General features: G+C 40.2%; 1 long non-coding RNA gene across 1 annotated transcript in view; it reads left to right on the forward strand.

Moving 5' to 3' along the window:
* Positions 1-2,362: 2,362 nt before the first annotated feature.
* The window catches only part of LOC116274537, a 120,600-nt gene continuing 107,740 nt past the window's right edge, over positions 2,363-15,222 (forward strand). Inside the window, exons 1-3 of the long non-coding RNA XR_004183282.1 lie at positions 2,363-2,413; positions 6,538-6,699; positions 10,785-10,831. This is a non-coding gene — a long non-coding RNA (uncharacterized LOC116274537). The remainder of the gene's footprint in view (positions 2,414-6,537; positions 6,700-10,784; positions 10,832-15,222) is intronic.

A 15,222-nucleotide genomic window follows, 5' to 3' on the forward strand; every position in this document is an offset into this window, starting at 1 on the left:
GCACTGCAGCTCATGCAAGAGTGAGACTCCATCTCAAAAAAAAAAAAAAAAAAAAAAATGAACTTTTTCTTTTAAAAAGAGAGTTTCGAACCATTTAATAAGCATACAGTTCAAGTATTCTCATAGTTATATATCCTGCAAGAGCTGTGTGGTTTGTGCACCATAAAACATCAAGTAGTGTATTAAAAGTATATATAAGCATGTAAGACTAAAGGTAACTGATCTCTTTATAGTTTTCTAATGTGAATTTAGTATGTTGTGACTGAAAGTGATGTTTCGTTGTATAGCTGTGACATAAAATAGTTTAACTTAGATGCTTGCTAAAGGAGGATGGGTAAAAATAAGATATGCTAATAAGAAGAGTAAATAACTTATTTGCCATCTACACAGTGAAATTATTTTAAGAAATTTGTTCAATTTGATGAGCCTGTTTATAAACTACTTGCAAAAATCAAGTAGTTTATAAACTAATGATTTAATAAATGAATTTACAAATCAACTTGTTTTTCAAGTAGTTTATAAACAGGCTGATCAAAATCACATGTGTGTATATACATATATAATCACATATATTTGTACATGTATAGACTCATTTTCTTTTGGAAGTGGGTAGACAAAATATTGAAAGTTTTTATTTTGTCAACCTGAAAGAGGCTTTAAATGAAAGCTGATTATTGGAGACCTCAAGTTAGTTTATTATGATAGTGATTGCCATGTAGCAGTACTATTCCAAATGTGACTGTTTTAGGAAAAGACAGTTTGAGCCCAGAGGAAAGTTAACAGATGAAAAAGATTCCGAAGAAAGTAATCTTCGAGGATCCAGAGTCAGCACGTGGTTTTGGATTGCTTAAACTCACTTTATTCTCATTTCACAATCCCTAAATGTCTTAACCCAAACAGAATAAGGTAGAGATTAATGAGAGAATCTTGAGGGGCATCTGTGTTTTAAGTAAAGTCCTCTATTATTCTGGGGAGGCATAATGATGGGAAGTTCCAGACTTTTAGATTTCTAAAGAAATATTTTCCCCAAATTAGTAGGCTACAATAGAAATGCTGATTTTTTAATTCTACCAGGTACAGCCAATAAAAAGAGTAACACACCACTATCTCCTATCACCATCATTTCATTTAACAAGGGGATATTTCCATTCAAACAATTTGAAAGAACAGAATCTCTCAGAATAAAAGATCTTTAAATGGGGAATCATTTAGCTCTATGGAAAAGTTTACTTTCAGACCAGCCTGGCCAACATGCTGAAAGCCCGTCTGTAGTAAAAATACAAAATTATCTGAGCGTGGTGGCATACAGTGTAATCCTAGCTACTCCAGAGGCTGAGGCAGGAGAATCACTGAAACCCTGGAGGCCGAAGTTGCGGTAAGCTGAGATCGCACCATTGCACGCCACCCTGTGTGACACAGCGAGACTCGGTCTCAAAAAAAAAAAAGTTTACTTTCATGTTCTTACTATTTCCCATAAATCATTGAAAACTCTGCTGCAAACCTGCACCAGCCTGCCAGCTAACATTAAGTTAGCACTCCCTGCCCCCTTGGTTTGGTACACTGAGCTCAAATCTAAGGAATCTGTGGGCTTCCAGCCCTCCCAGTTCTTAAACTTGTAGCCTTATCTTCATGATGCCTCAGTTTCTTGTCTTAACTAGAGATTTTAACATCTACTTAGGGCCTAGTGCAGTGGTTCACACCCGTAATCCCAGCACTTTGGGAGGCTGACACCTGGCAGAGCTCTTGAGCTTAGGTTTCAGACCAGCCTGGGCAACAGGGCAAAACCCTGCCTGTGCAAAAAATACAAAAGTTAACCAGGCATGGTGGCACATGCCTGTATTTCCAGCTTCTTGGGAGGCTGAGGTGTGAGGATCACTTGAGCTTGGGAGGCCGAGGTCCATAGTGAGCCGTGATGGTGCCACTGCACTCCTGCCTGGTTGGTAGAGAGAGACCCTGTCTCAAAAAAGAAACAAATAAACCAAAAAAACCTACTTTGCTAGATGAGTGTTAGGATGAAAAGTGATACATGTATGTTCCTGAAATAAAATTTGTCCTCAGTTGTAGCTGTCACCATTGATTGGAGATGTTCTTTTTTTTTCAGTGTTTGATAATAAGTGCCTTTAAGTACAATAAGTTTCTTCTATATACTTGTTTATATATTTGGATATTAATTGTTTTAATGTAGCATATTGCTGACATAAAGACGTGTTCATTTAAAATAATTTTGAAGTTGTGCAAGAGAAACTAATATGCGGATTTTTTTTTTTTTAGATGGAATCTTGCTCTGTCACCCAGGCTGGAGTGCAGTGGCACAATCTCAGCTCACTGCAACCTCCGCCTCGTGGGTTCAAGTGATTCTCCTATCTCAGCCTCCCAAGTAGCTGGGATTTCAGGCACCCGCCACCATGCTTGGGTAAGTTTTGTATTTTCAGTAGAGACAGGGTCTCGCCATGTTGGCCAGGCTGGTCTTGAACTCCTGACCTCAGGTGATCGACCTGTCTCAGCCTCCCAAAGTGCTGAGATTACAGGCGGCATCCACTGTGCCCGGTCCTAATATGCAAAATATTCTATGTAAGTATTTCCTGTATATTAGACCCCCTCTGCGAAGGGTTTCTATGTAAGCATAGTACAAATGATCTGGAAAGGCTCATAGACTTGGCAAATCTACGTTTCTTAAAACTGTAAAAATAGTCCGGTTGTCCTATGGTATATGTATAGGACATATACTATAGGGGATGGGTTCCAGGACCCCTATTGTTAGCAAAATCCTGGCATAGTCAAGCCCCCACTGTGGGCCCTGCAGAACGTGGGTATATGAAAAGTTGGGCCTCCATATATGCAGGTTTCATTCAGCATTTGGTTGAAAAAGACCCACATATAAGTGGGCCTATGCAGCTTAAACGTGTGTTGTTCAAGGATACACTGCATTTGAAAATCAAGTCCACAAAAAAGTTGCCATGTTTTACAAAATGTTGAATTACTACCTCCCCCATATCAAAATGTTGGATTATTACCTTCCCTGTATCTTAAAGTGCAATCTATTTACTACCCCATTGAGATAATGAAACTTTTAGAATTAGAATAAAACCTCGAGCCAGACATGTTGGTTCATGCCTGTAATCCCAGCTGATGTGGGTGGGTCACTTGAGTTTAGGAGTTTGAGATTAGCCTGGCCAACACAGTGAAACCCTCTCTCTACTAAAATTGCAAAAAATTAGCTGGGTATGGTGGTGGGTGCCTATAATCCCAGCTACTCAGGAGGCTGAGGCAGGAGAATCGCTTGAACCCAGGAGGCAGAGGTTGCAGCGAGCTGAGATCACACCACTACACTCTAGCCTGGGCAACAAGAGCCTTAAAATAAAAAAGCCGGGTATGGTGGCGGGCACCTGTAATCCCAGGCAGGAAAATCGCTTGAACCTGGGAGGAAGAGGCTGCAGTTAGCCAAGATCGTGCCACTGGACTCTAGCCTGGGCAACAAGAGAAAACTCCATCTCCAGAAGAAAGAACGTAGAAGTATTTACTGCTCTTTCCTTTGTCTGAGATTCACAGGTTAAGTGACTTGCTCAACACAGGTTGTTGTTATCTTGGGCAGGATATCTTGGACAAATTGAGACTTGACACTTGGCTTCCAGAGTCCCTTTTGCACCCTACTGCCTGAGCCTGAAAGTTCTAGATGAGTTTGAACAACATAGTGAGGCCCTGTCTCTACAAAAAATAGCCAGGCATGGTAGCATGTACTTGTAGTTCTAGCTACTCAGGAGGCTGAGGTGGGAGGATTGCTTCAGCCTGGGAGGTTGAGGCTGCAGTGAGTTGTGATCATGCTACTGTACTGCAGAGAGGGCCACAGAGCAAGACCCTCTCTCTCTCAAAAAAAAAAAAGGGTTAAAAGTATATCCTCTTTTTTAAAAATAGAAGGCCAATATAGATATAATGGAAATTATTATATTGTCAGATTCTTTTCTGTACTCAGCCCTGACAAAACATGCTGTCTTCAACTTTACTTAGTTGGAGACAACTTATTTAGTTGAAGAGAGAAAAGGTTCTAATTTGGGTTCCCTTTATCCAAGGAGTTTTCACTTTTACTATGTATTGTTCAAACCGAAAAGAGACTTTGTATTTAATCTCAGATGTCATTAAGTACTTGAAATAAATTAGATTTCTTGTTAACTTAAGAGCTGCTTCAGGTTCTTAATTAGTAGTACATTCAATAGTCAGGAATATACACTGTTGTTGTTGAGACGGAGTTTCGCTCTTGTTGCCCAGGCTGGAGTGCAATGGCGGGATCTCGGCTCACTGCAACCTCTGCCTCCTGGGTTCAAGTGATTCTACTGCCTCAGGCATGAGCCACCATGCCCAGCTAATTATGTATTTTTAGTGGAGACGGGTTTTCTCCATGTTGGTCAGGCTGGTTTTGAACTCCCGACCTCGGTGATCCGCCTGCCTCAACCTCCCAAAGTGCTGGGATTACATGCATGAGCCCCCATGCCTGGCCAGGATACACACTCTTAATTTCATGGTCACCTGTTACCATGAAGCCATTTTCCAGATACATAAAATCTCTAAATTTTCACAAAACCAATATATAGAGTATGTGGCTACTGTCTTTCTTTTTTGTTTTTTGAGACAAGGCTTCCCTCTGTTGTCCAGGCTGGAGTGCAGTGGCATGAACAAGGCTCACAGCAGCCTCGACCTTTCAGGCTTAAGGGATCCTCCTACCTCAGCCTCGAGTATCTGGGACCACAGGTGTGTGCCCACACGCCTGACTCATTTTTAGTTTTTTGCAGAGACGGGGATCTTGCCATATTGTCTGGATGGGTCCAGAACTCCTGGGCTCAAGTAATCTGCTGGCCTCAGCCTTCTAAAGTGCTGGGGTTACAGGCGTGAGCCGCTGTGCCCTGCTTGTCTTCTTTTTCAAGTTGGTCAGTTCTCCTTGCAATGAATGCCTTTCCCCTTACATTTGAACACCTGAGGAATTACTGACATAGAAAATTTCCGTTTCTTTCTCTGTCTTTTTTTTTTTTTCTGAGATGGAGTCTTACTCTGTCACCCAGGCTGAAGTGCAGTGGCTCGATCTCGGCTCACTGCCACCTCAGCCTCCCGGGTTCAAGCGATTCTCCTTCCTCAGTCTTCCAAGTAGCTGGGATTACAGGTGCCCACCACAATGCCCAGCTAATTTTTGTATTTTTTAGTAGAAACAGCGTTTTCACCATATTGGCCAGGCTGATCTCAAACTCCTGACCTCAGGTGATCCACCCGCCTCGGCCTCCCAAAGTGCTGGGATTATAGACAATGAGTCACCGTGCCCAGCCTGTCCATGGATTTTTTTAAAAATGTGCTTTGAGCAATCTAAAACGAAAGCAGTCTGCCTAAAATTTATATTCTTATATTTCTACTATATTACAGATATTGATTTTGTGGCGCTATGATTTAATAAGATATTTTAACGGTAATGAAACATTTTATAATTTTGTATATTGTTATTTTCTAAAAAGTTTAGTTATTTAAGTGCAAATGCAAAGGACAGGAGTGATCATATTGAAGCACTGGGAAAAGACTTTTTGGGTAAAAATTTGACCTCAAATATGCAAATATTTAACTTCCCATGTGGAAATAATGTCTTTTTACAAAAGAAAAATGAACATGTTTGTTTGCAAGGTGTTCTTATACACACACACACACACACACATAATACACACGCACCTTTAGAAATGGTAACCAGGCCGGGTGCAGTGGCTCACGCCCGTAATCCCAGCACTTTGGGTGGCCAAGGTGGGTGGATCACCTGAGGTCAGGAGTATGAGACCAGCCCGGCCAACATGGTGAAACCCTGTCTCTACTAAAAATACAGAAATCAGCTGGGTGTGGTGGCATGCGCCTGTAATCCCAGCTACTTGGTAGGCTGAGACAGGAGATTGCTTGAACCTGGGAGGCAGAGGTTGCAGTGAACCTAGATTGCACCATTCTACTCCAGCCTGTGCGACAGAGCGAGACTCTATCTCAAAAAAAAAAAAAAAAGAAAGAATATGGTAACCCAATCTATATTCTTTTTAGGTGATCTTTGAAAAACAAAAGCAAATCTATCTGCAAACACATCTAGGTGGGGCAAGAGTGTGTGAAAATGAGACATTAATTAAGATTGATTGATGGAATAAGTGATGTAGAAAGCAGACAAAGTCCCTTCCACAATTTTGATGAAAGTTCTTTCAATTTGTCTCATCACTCAGTTTAATAAGAAATAAAATTGAAAATAATTTACATTGTCTTACTATTTACATTTTACTAACTCCATATGTGTAGAAGTGTAAGGGATTTTTAGAAGAGAAACAAGGTTGAGACTTTTAAACCTGAATTTGGATAAAAGATGAATCGTCAAAAGTATTGATAATTTTGGAAAATAATTTTTAAGAAGGGCATGACAGCCAGTGATTATCTAGTTAGGCAATTTGTTGCAAGGGATTGTGAAGCTTTACTATAAAAACTGTAGGATGAACAATGAATCCTTGATGCTGAGATTTTATTTGTCTTCTTTTTTAATAGGTGGACATTGTACCACTGATTACCAAAGCAGACACGATTTCTAAACATGATTTACAGATGTTTAAGAGTAAGATAATGAGTGAATTGATTAGCAATGGCATCCAGATATATCAGCTCCCAGCAGATGAAGAAACTGCTGCTCAAGCGAACTCCTCAATTAATGTAAGTTTCAATAACAATATCTGACAAAGAGGCTATAAATGAGTGTTTATCCAGAATCTAGTGTGAGAATTTTACATTTTCTTCATTTTGAAAAGTTTCTGCTGAGAATTGATTCTTTGTAAGCAGATTTATTTAGATTTAATTCAAACACATGTTCCTCAAGGATACTGGCCTATAATTTTCTTCTTGGAAGTATATTTTCTTGCTTTGATATCAAGGGGATGCTGCCTCATAAAATGACTCTGAAGGTGTTACCTCTTGTTTCTATTTTTTCAAAGAATTTGAGGATGTTTTATATTAAAATTTCTTTGAATGTTTGGTAGAATTTACCCATGAAGTAATCTGGTCCTGGGCTATATTTTGGAGTTTTGAAAAATTACTTCTTTAGTTTCTCTATTTGTTATTGGTCTCTTTAAACTCTCCATTTATTCTCCATTCAGTCTTGGTAGGTTATATCTTTCTAGTCATTTCACCATTTCTTCCAAGTTGTCAAATTGGTTGATTTATAATTATTCATAATAGTCCCTTATAATTCTGTTTATTTCTGTAAGAAGTAAATTTGTGTAATAAGTTGTAATATCTTCCCTTTCATTTCTTATTTTATTAACATGTTCTCTATTTTTGCCCTTAGTCAAGGTAAGGGCTTTGATTTTGATTTTTTTTTTCCCAAAATCAACTCTTAGCTTAATTGATTATTTTTTTTTGTTTTATTTTTTGAGAGTCTCACTCTGTTGCCCAGGCTGGAGTGCAGTGGCACAATCTTGGCTCACTGTAACCTCCATCTCCCGGATTCAAGCGATTCTCCTGCTTCAGCCTCCTGAGTAGCTGGGATTACAGGAGCGTACCACCACGCCTGGCTAATTTTTGTATTTTTAGTTCAGACAGGGTTTCACCATGTTGGCTGGGCTGGTCTCGAACTCCTGGCCTCAAGAGATCTCCTGGGATTACAGGCGTGAGCCACCGTGTCTGGCCGATTAAAATTTTTTTTATTCTCTATTTCATTTATTTATGTTCTAATCTTTGTTATTTCTTTCCTTCTGCTAATTTGGTTTTTTTTTTTTTTTTTTTGGTGTAAGGTTAGGTTGTTTATTTGAGATCTTTTTGGTTTTTTTTGAGATGGAGTCTCCCTCTGTCACCCAGGCTGGAGTGCAGTGACGCAATCTCGGCTCACTGCAACCTCCGCCTGCCAGGTTCAAGCAATTCTCCTCCCTCAGCCTCCTGAGTAGCTGGGACTACAGGCATGCACCACCATACCCAGCTAATTTTTTTGTATTTTTGGTAGAGACAGTGTTTCACCATGTTAGCCAGGCTGGTCTTGAACTCCTGACCTCAGGCAATCCACCTGCCCCGGCCTCCCAAAGTGCTGGGATTACAGGCATGAGCCACCATGCACAGGCGAGATCTTTTTTTAAGAGATGTAGGTGTTTACTACTATAAATTTCCTTTGTTTTTTATTTTAGATTCAGAGGGTGTAAGTGCATATTTGTCAAATAGATATATTGCATAATGGTGAGGTTTGGCTTCTAGTTTAACTATCCTGAGATAGTAAACTTTGTACCCAACAGATCATTTTTTTTTTTTTTTTTTTTGAGACATGGTCTCACTCTGTTGTCCCAGCTGGTGTGCAGTGCCGTGATCACATCTCACTACCAGTAGATAATTTTTTGACCATCAACCTCCTGCCAATCTCTGCCTTTTGGAGTCTTGTTATCTATTGTTTCCATCTTTATGTCTTTGTGTACTCATTGTTTAGCTCCTGCTTATGAGAACATGTGGTAGTTGATTTTCTGTTTCTGAGTGATTTCACTTAGGATTATGGCCCCCAAGTCCATCCATGTTACTGCACAGAGCATGATTTCTTTTTTTTATGGCTGCGTAGTATTTCATGGTGTAGATGCACTACATTTAAAAATTCCAGTCAACTGTGTTTTTTTTTTTTTTTTTTTTTTAGAGAGAGTCTCGCTCTGTAGCCCGGGCTGGAGTGCAGTGGCCGGATCTCAGCTCACTGCAAGCTCCGCCTCCCGGGCTTACGCCATTCTCCTGCCTCAGCCTCCCAAGTAGCTGGGACTACAGGCGCCCACCACCTCGCCCGGCTAGTTTTTTGTATTTTTTTAGTAGAGACGGGGTTTCACCGTGTTAGCCAGGATGGTCTTGATCTCCTGACCTTGTGATCCACCCGCCTCGGCCTCCCAAAGTGCTGGGATTACAGGCTTGAGCCACCGCGCCCGGCCCAGTCCACTGTTAATGGACATTTAGGTTAATTCCATGACTTTACTATTATGAGTAGGAATGTAATACACATATGAGTGAAAGTGACTTTTTTATATAAGGTTTACTTTCAGGTAGATGCCTAGTATAATCACTGGGTTAAATGGTAGCTTTATTTTTAGTGCTTTGAGAAATCTCTATATTGTTTTTCATAGAGTTTGTGCTAATTTATGGTCCTACCAACAGTGAAAAAGCATTCATTATTCTCTGCATCCACACCAACATCTGTTGTGTTTGCAGTAATAGCCATTCTGACTATGTAAGATGATATTTGTGTGTGTGTGTGTGTGTGTGTGTGTGTGTGTTTGAGACAGTCTCGCTCTGTCACTCAGGCTGGAGTGCAGTGAAATGATTTCAGCTCACTGCAACCTTCACCTCCTGGGTTCAAGCGATTCTCCTGCCTCTAGCTTGGGTAGCTGGGATTACAGGTGCCTGCCAACCAAGCCCAGCTTAATTTTGTATTTTTAGTAGAGTTGGGGTTTATCCTTATTGGTCAGGCTGTTCTGAAACTCCTGACCTCAGGTGATCCACTCGCTTTGGCCTCCCAAAGTACTGGGATTACAGGTGTGAGCCACTGCGCCCGGCCTTTATTGTGGCTTTAATTTGCATTTCTCTGATGATTGCTGATGTTGAGCAAGTTTTCATGTTTGGTGGCCACTTGTATGTCTTCTTCTGAGAAATGTCTGTTCATATCCTTTGTGGTCTTTTTAATGGGGTTGTTTATTCTTGGTTGTTGTTGAGTTGTTTGTGTTCTTTGTAGATTCTGTGTATTAGTCCTTTTTCAGATGCAAAGTTTGCAAATATTTTGTTCCTGTTGTGTAGATTGTCTGTTTACTCTGTTGATTATTTCTTTTGCTGTGCTCTTTAGTTTAAGTCCCATTTGTGTATATTTGGTTTTGCTGCATTTGCTTTTCAGGACTAATTTATGAATTATTTGCCTAGGCCAATATCTGGAAGAGTTTTTCCTACATTTTCTTCTAGGATTTTTATAGCATCTAGTGTTTCATTTAAGTCATTAATGCATATTGAGTTAAAGTTTGCATATGATAAGAGATGGGGATTCAGTTTCATTCTTTTGCCTATGGGTAGCCAATTTTCGCATCACCATTTATTAAATAGAATGCCCTTTCCCCATTGTTTATTTTTGCCAACTTTGTCAAAGATCACTTGGATGTAGGCATGTGGCTTTATTACTGGTTCTTTATTCTCTTTTCTTTCAGTTTTTTTCTCCCTTTTTTAGATGTATCCTTCCTAGCAATGGACTCTTTATTCTGTTCCTTTAATCAATCGGTCTGTTTTTGTACCAATGCCATACTGGTTTATTTAGTATTGCATTATAGTATGATTTGAAGTCAGACACATGATGCCTCTGGCTTAGTTCTTTTTGCTTAGGATTACTTTGGCTATTTAGATGCATTTTTGGTTCCATATGATATTTTGGATTTTTTTTTGTAATCCTGTAAAAAATGTTATTGGTAATTTGATAGGAATTGTGGTGAATTTTTAGGTTGCTTTGGTTAATATGGTCTTGGTAATGTTATTGATTCTTCCAATTGAAAAATTCCATAAATTTTTGGAATAGTTTCAGTAAGACTGATACCAGCTCTTCATTGTACTTCTGGCAAAATTTGGCTGTCAACCCATTTGTTCTTGTTTTTTTGTTTGTTTGTTTGAAATTATTTTATTACTGAGTCTATTTCATTACTGAGTCTATTTTATTACTGAGTCTGTTTAGGATATCTATTTTTTTTCTGGTTCAGTCTTAAGAGGTTGTATGTTTCCAGGAATTTATCCATTTTCTTTCTTTTTTTTTTAAGGAATATGAAACCATTATTGACAGCTGTTCACCAGTATTTACAATAAGGTAAACAACATACAGTTGGATAACATTCTCATTACCACAAAGTTGTTTTTCCTGGCTTTTACTAAACCAGTAAAGCAAATGCTGAAAAGATTGCGTCTATATGTAAGGAATGAGTTCGGGTAAAGAAAAACATGTAAGTCTTTTAGTTTACTTTTGTAATTTAAGCCATGAAGAGGACTTTTTTTTTTTTTTTTTTTTTTGAGACAGAGTCTCGCTCTGTTGTCCAGACTGGAGAGCAGTGACGCCATCTCAGCTCACTGCATTATCTGCCTCCCGGGTTCAAACAATTCTCTAGAAGAGGCATTTTTTATTGCAGACTTGAAGAGCTATTATTCACTGCCTCCAAGCTGCTCTGGGTTTGAAGGTCTGTGGCGTCTCGCCCTGTGCACCTCCAGCTCGAGCCACATCTGAGCAGGGAGGGATAAATTTAATGATTTTATCTAGGTTTTCTAGTTTGTATGCATAGAGATATTATATTAGTTTCTGATGATCTTTTGTTTTCTGTGGTATCAGTTGTAATGTCACTTTTATCACTTCTGATTGTGCGTGTGCTTACTTGAATCTTCTCTGTTTTTTCTTGGTTAATCTAGCTAGCACCATATCAATTTTCTTTCTTTTCTTTTCTTTTTTTTCTCTGAGACAGAGTTTCACTTTGTTGTCCAGGCTGGGTGCACTGGCATGATCTTGACTCACTACAACCTCTGCCTCCCAGGTTCAAGCAATTGTTATGCCTCAGCCTACTGAAGCTGGGATTACAGACACCTGCCCCCATGGCCAGCTGATTTTTTGTATTTTAGTAGAGACAGGGTTTCCCCATCTTGCCCAGGCTGGTCTCGAACTCCTGAGCTCAGGCAATTCACCTGTCTCGGCCTCCCAAAGTGGTAAGATTACAGGCATGAGCCACTGTGCCTGGCCTAGCACCATATCAATTTTCTTATCTTTTCAAAAAACAAAACAGGTTTTTTGAACTAACACAGGTAAAAAAATAAAGAAAATTTAAATAAATAAGAGGTCAAGAAATAGGAAATTATGTAAAGCAACCCAACTTATGAGTTGTAGGCATTCCTGAGAGAGAAGAGGAGAAGGTAAAAAGATTGGAAACATATTTGAGGGAATAATCAGAAAAATTCTCTTGGCCTTGCTAGAAAGGTACACATCCAGATGCAAGAAGCTCAGAGAACACCTGGAAATACTTTGCAAGATGAACTTCACCAGACTATCTAAAGTCAACTAGAAGGAAAATACTCTGAAAGAAGCAAGAGAGAATTTTCAAATCACCTATAAAGGAAATCACATTAGACTAACTACAGACTTCACAGAAGAAACTTTACAAGCCAGAAGGCACTGGGATTCTATTTTCTGTCTGTCTTCTGCTTAGTCTAGCCTATTGTTCAAGCTTTCAACTGTAAATCGGTCCTTCAGTGTGTTTTTCGTTTCTAGAAATTCCATTCTTTTAATTTAAAGATATCTGTACTTAATTCACATTCTGCATTGTTCTGATATCTTTGTGATGATTTTCAGTCTTCTTTTGGATCTCATTGAGCTTCCTTATCCACATTTTGAATTCATTATCTTTCATTTCAGAATTGTCATTTTGGTTGGTTAGGATCCATTGCCAGAGAGCTAGTGCGTCCTTTGGTAGTGTCAAAACATTCTGCTTTTCTTTTTTTTTTTTTTTTTTTTAAATTCATGATGCCAAAGTTCTTATGATGGTTTCTTCTCATCTGGGAAAGTTGTCACTTCCTGTTTTTGAATTTACTTTAATTTAGATGGGGCTTTCCCCCCTTGTGGGTGTAACTATAGCATCTATTGGGTAGGGGGCTTTGACTTTGTTTTTTCAGCCCTGTGCCCTTCTGTCAGTAGACTTTTTATTGTTTTGTGCCCTTTAACCTCCATGCCAGTAAGTGGCACTTATGAGTAAGAGCCAGCTATGGCAGAAGCAGATGGTGTGTGTTTGATCTTTGTTTACTGTGATTTCGTCTCTGTTGTTTCAGGTGATAGGCTGGTCTATGTAATGCCTAGACTCTGAGTTGCCTGTTCAGCCCAGAGGGGAAGACAAAGCTGGGCAGAGCTGGACCACAAAGCTTACCCACCAACATCTCAAGATGAACGTGAACAGTAGCCTTTACAGGGGTGGCTGGGGTATCTCCTGTTGAAATGCTCACAGGTCTCTGTAGGGAGGGAGGAGCTGTACCAGGTCTGCCTCCTATGTAGGTAGGAACATGATCTGTTTCCCTATCCTACCCCTGTCCCACAGAGCTCATGACTGTTAGTTCAGACAGACACTGTCATCTACCTCCAGGTCATAATGTAGCCAAGAGCCATTGAAAATGCCTGTCTGATGACTCTTCATAGGAGCAACCTCAGGGTAGGACCTCTTCCCTCAGCCCAATACAGACAGCCCTGTGGCTTGCCTGTTCTCTCATGCAGGAACGCTGCTACTTTGTGTACATAGGGGAAGCAGCTTCACCTTTCAGCACAGGAGGGTGGGTTTCAGCTGTAGTGTCGGCCGGCTGGGTCAGCACAGCCTTAGTCTCCAGAGGGAGTGATCAGGTGCCAGTGGTGGACTGGGCTAGCCATTTTCTTGATTCTCAGATCCCAAATGGTGTTCTGGATGGTATGCATAAGTACTGGAGGGACTGGATCAGAAACAGGCTGGCATATGTGTCCTCAGGTACCCAGGGTTCAGATGCTGGCTGTGATAGAGAGGGGCAGGCTGGCCCCCACACAACTGGCAGAAAACTTAGGCAGGGGCAGGAAGAATGCTCAGGCAACTGCAGAATGCTAAAGCGACAGCAGTGCCAGGGCTGATTGCAAGTACCTGGGGCTGGGGTCTCAGAAGAGTGCCAGGCCACAGCTGAAATGATCAGATGGGAACATTGTTCTTAATTCTTTTTCTTTGAGACAGAGTTTTACTCTTGGTGCCCAGGCTGGAGTGCAATGATGGGGCCTCAGCTCACTGCAGCCTCTGCCTCCAGGGTTCAATTCTCCTCCCTCAGCCTCCTGAGCAGCTGGCATTACAGGCACCTGCCATCACACTGGCTCATTTTAGTGTTTTTAGTAGAGATGGGGTTTTGCCACGTTGGCCAGGCTGGTCTTGAACTCCTTACCTCAGGTGATTTGCCTGCCTCAGCCTCCCAGAGTGCTGGGATTATAGGCGTGAGCCACTGCACCCAGCCTGTCCTTTATTCTTAAAGGACAGTTTTTTGGGGGCAAAGTATTCATTTTGGTCTTTCTCTTTCTTCCAGTACATTGAATTATCCCATGGTTTCTTGACCTGCAAGATTTCTGTTGAGATGTCCATTGATAGTCTTATGCAGGCTCCCTTATATGGGACAAGATGTTTTTCTCTAGCTGCTTTCAGAATTCTCTTTGTGATATAGGTCAGAGTATACAAAGATTCAGTTTGCAAAATGAGTAATTTCTTTTTTTTTTTTTTTTTTTTTGAGATCTGGTGTCACTCTGTTGTCCAGGCTGGAGTGCAGTGGCAGTGATCTTGGCTCACTGCAAGCTCTACCTCCTTCTGAGATTTCTATAATGCGTACATTGGTTTTCTTAATGATTTTCTGTAAGTTCCATATGCTCTCTTCACTTTTTCCATCCTTTTTGTTTTTGTTCATGTAATGATAATTTCAAATAATTTGTTTTAGAGTTCACTCGTTCTTTCTTCTGCTTGATTGAGTCTTGCATTGAAGCTGTCCACTAAAATTCTCAGTGCAATTATTTTACTTCGTAGAGCCAGAATTTTTGTGTGTTTTTTCTTTCTTTATTGAACTTCTAATTTTGTTCATGTATTGTTTTCCTGATTTCATTTTGTCATTTATCTGTATTTGCTTGAAGCTTATTTAGCTTTTTTTGTAGACAGTGATTTTGAATTTTTGCCGGGTGTGGTGGCTCACACCTGTCATTCCAGCACTTTGGGAAGCCGAGGTGGGCGGATCACCTGAGGTCAGGAGTTTGAAGCTAGCCTGGCCAATATGGTGACACCCCATCTCTACTAAAAATACAAAAACTAGCTGAGCATGGTGGTGCGTGCCTGTAGTCCCAGCTACTTGGGAGGCTGAGACAATATCGCTTGAACTTGGGAAGTGGAGGTTGCAGTGAGTTGAGATCACACCACTGTACTCCAGCCTGGGTGATAGAACGAGACTCTTGTCAAAACAGACAAACAAACAAATGTAATTATTTTGAATTTTTTTCAAGTAGCACATGGATCTTCATTATTTTAGGGCCTGTTAATGGCTCTATGTTGGGGATTTTTTTTCTCTCTTTTTGTTTTTGTGGGGTCATGTTTGACTTATTCCTCATGATCTTCATAGTCTTGCATTGGTCTTTGCTTATTTAAAGGAGCAGTCTTGTCTTCTTGTCTTTAAAGACTCATTTTATTAGGT

Source organism: Papio anubis, chromosome 4 (assembly GCF_008728515.1).
Source record: "Papio anubis isolate 15944 chromosome 4, Panubis1.0, whole genome shotgun sequence".
Taxonomy (NCBI): domain Eukaryota; kingdom Metazoa; phylum Chordata; class Mammalia; order Primates; family Cercopithecidae; genus Papio; species Papio anubis.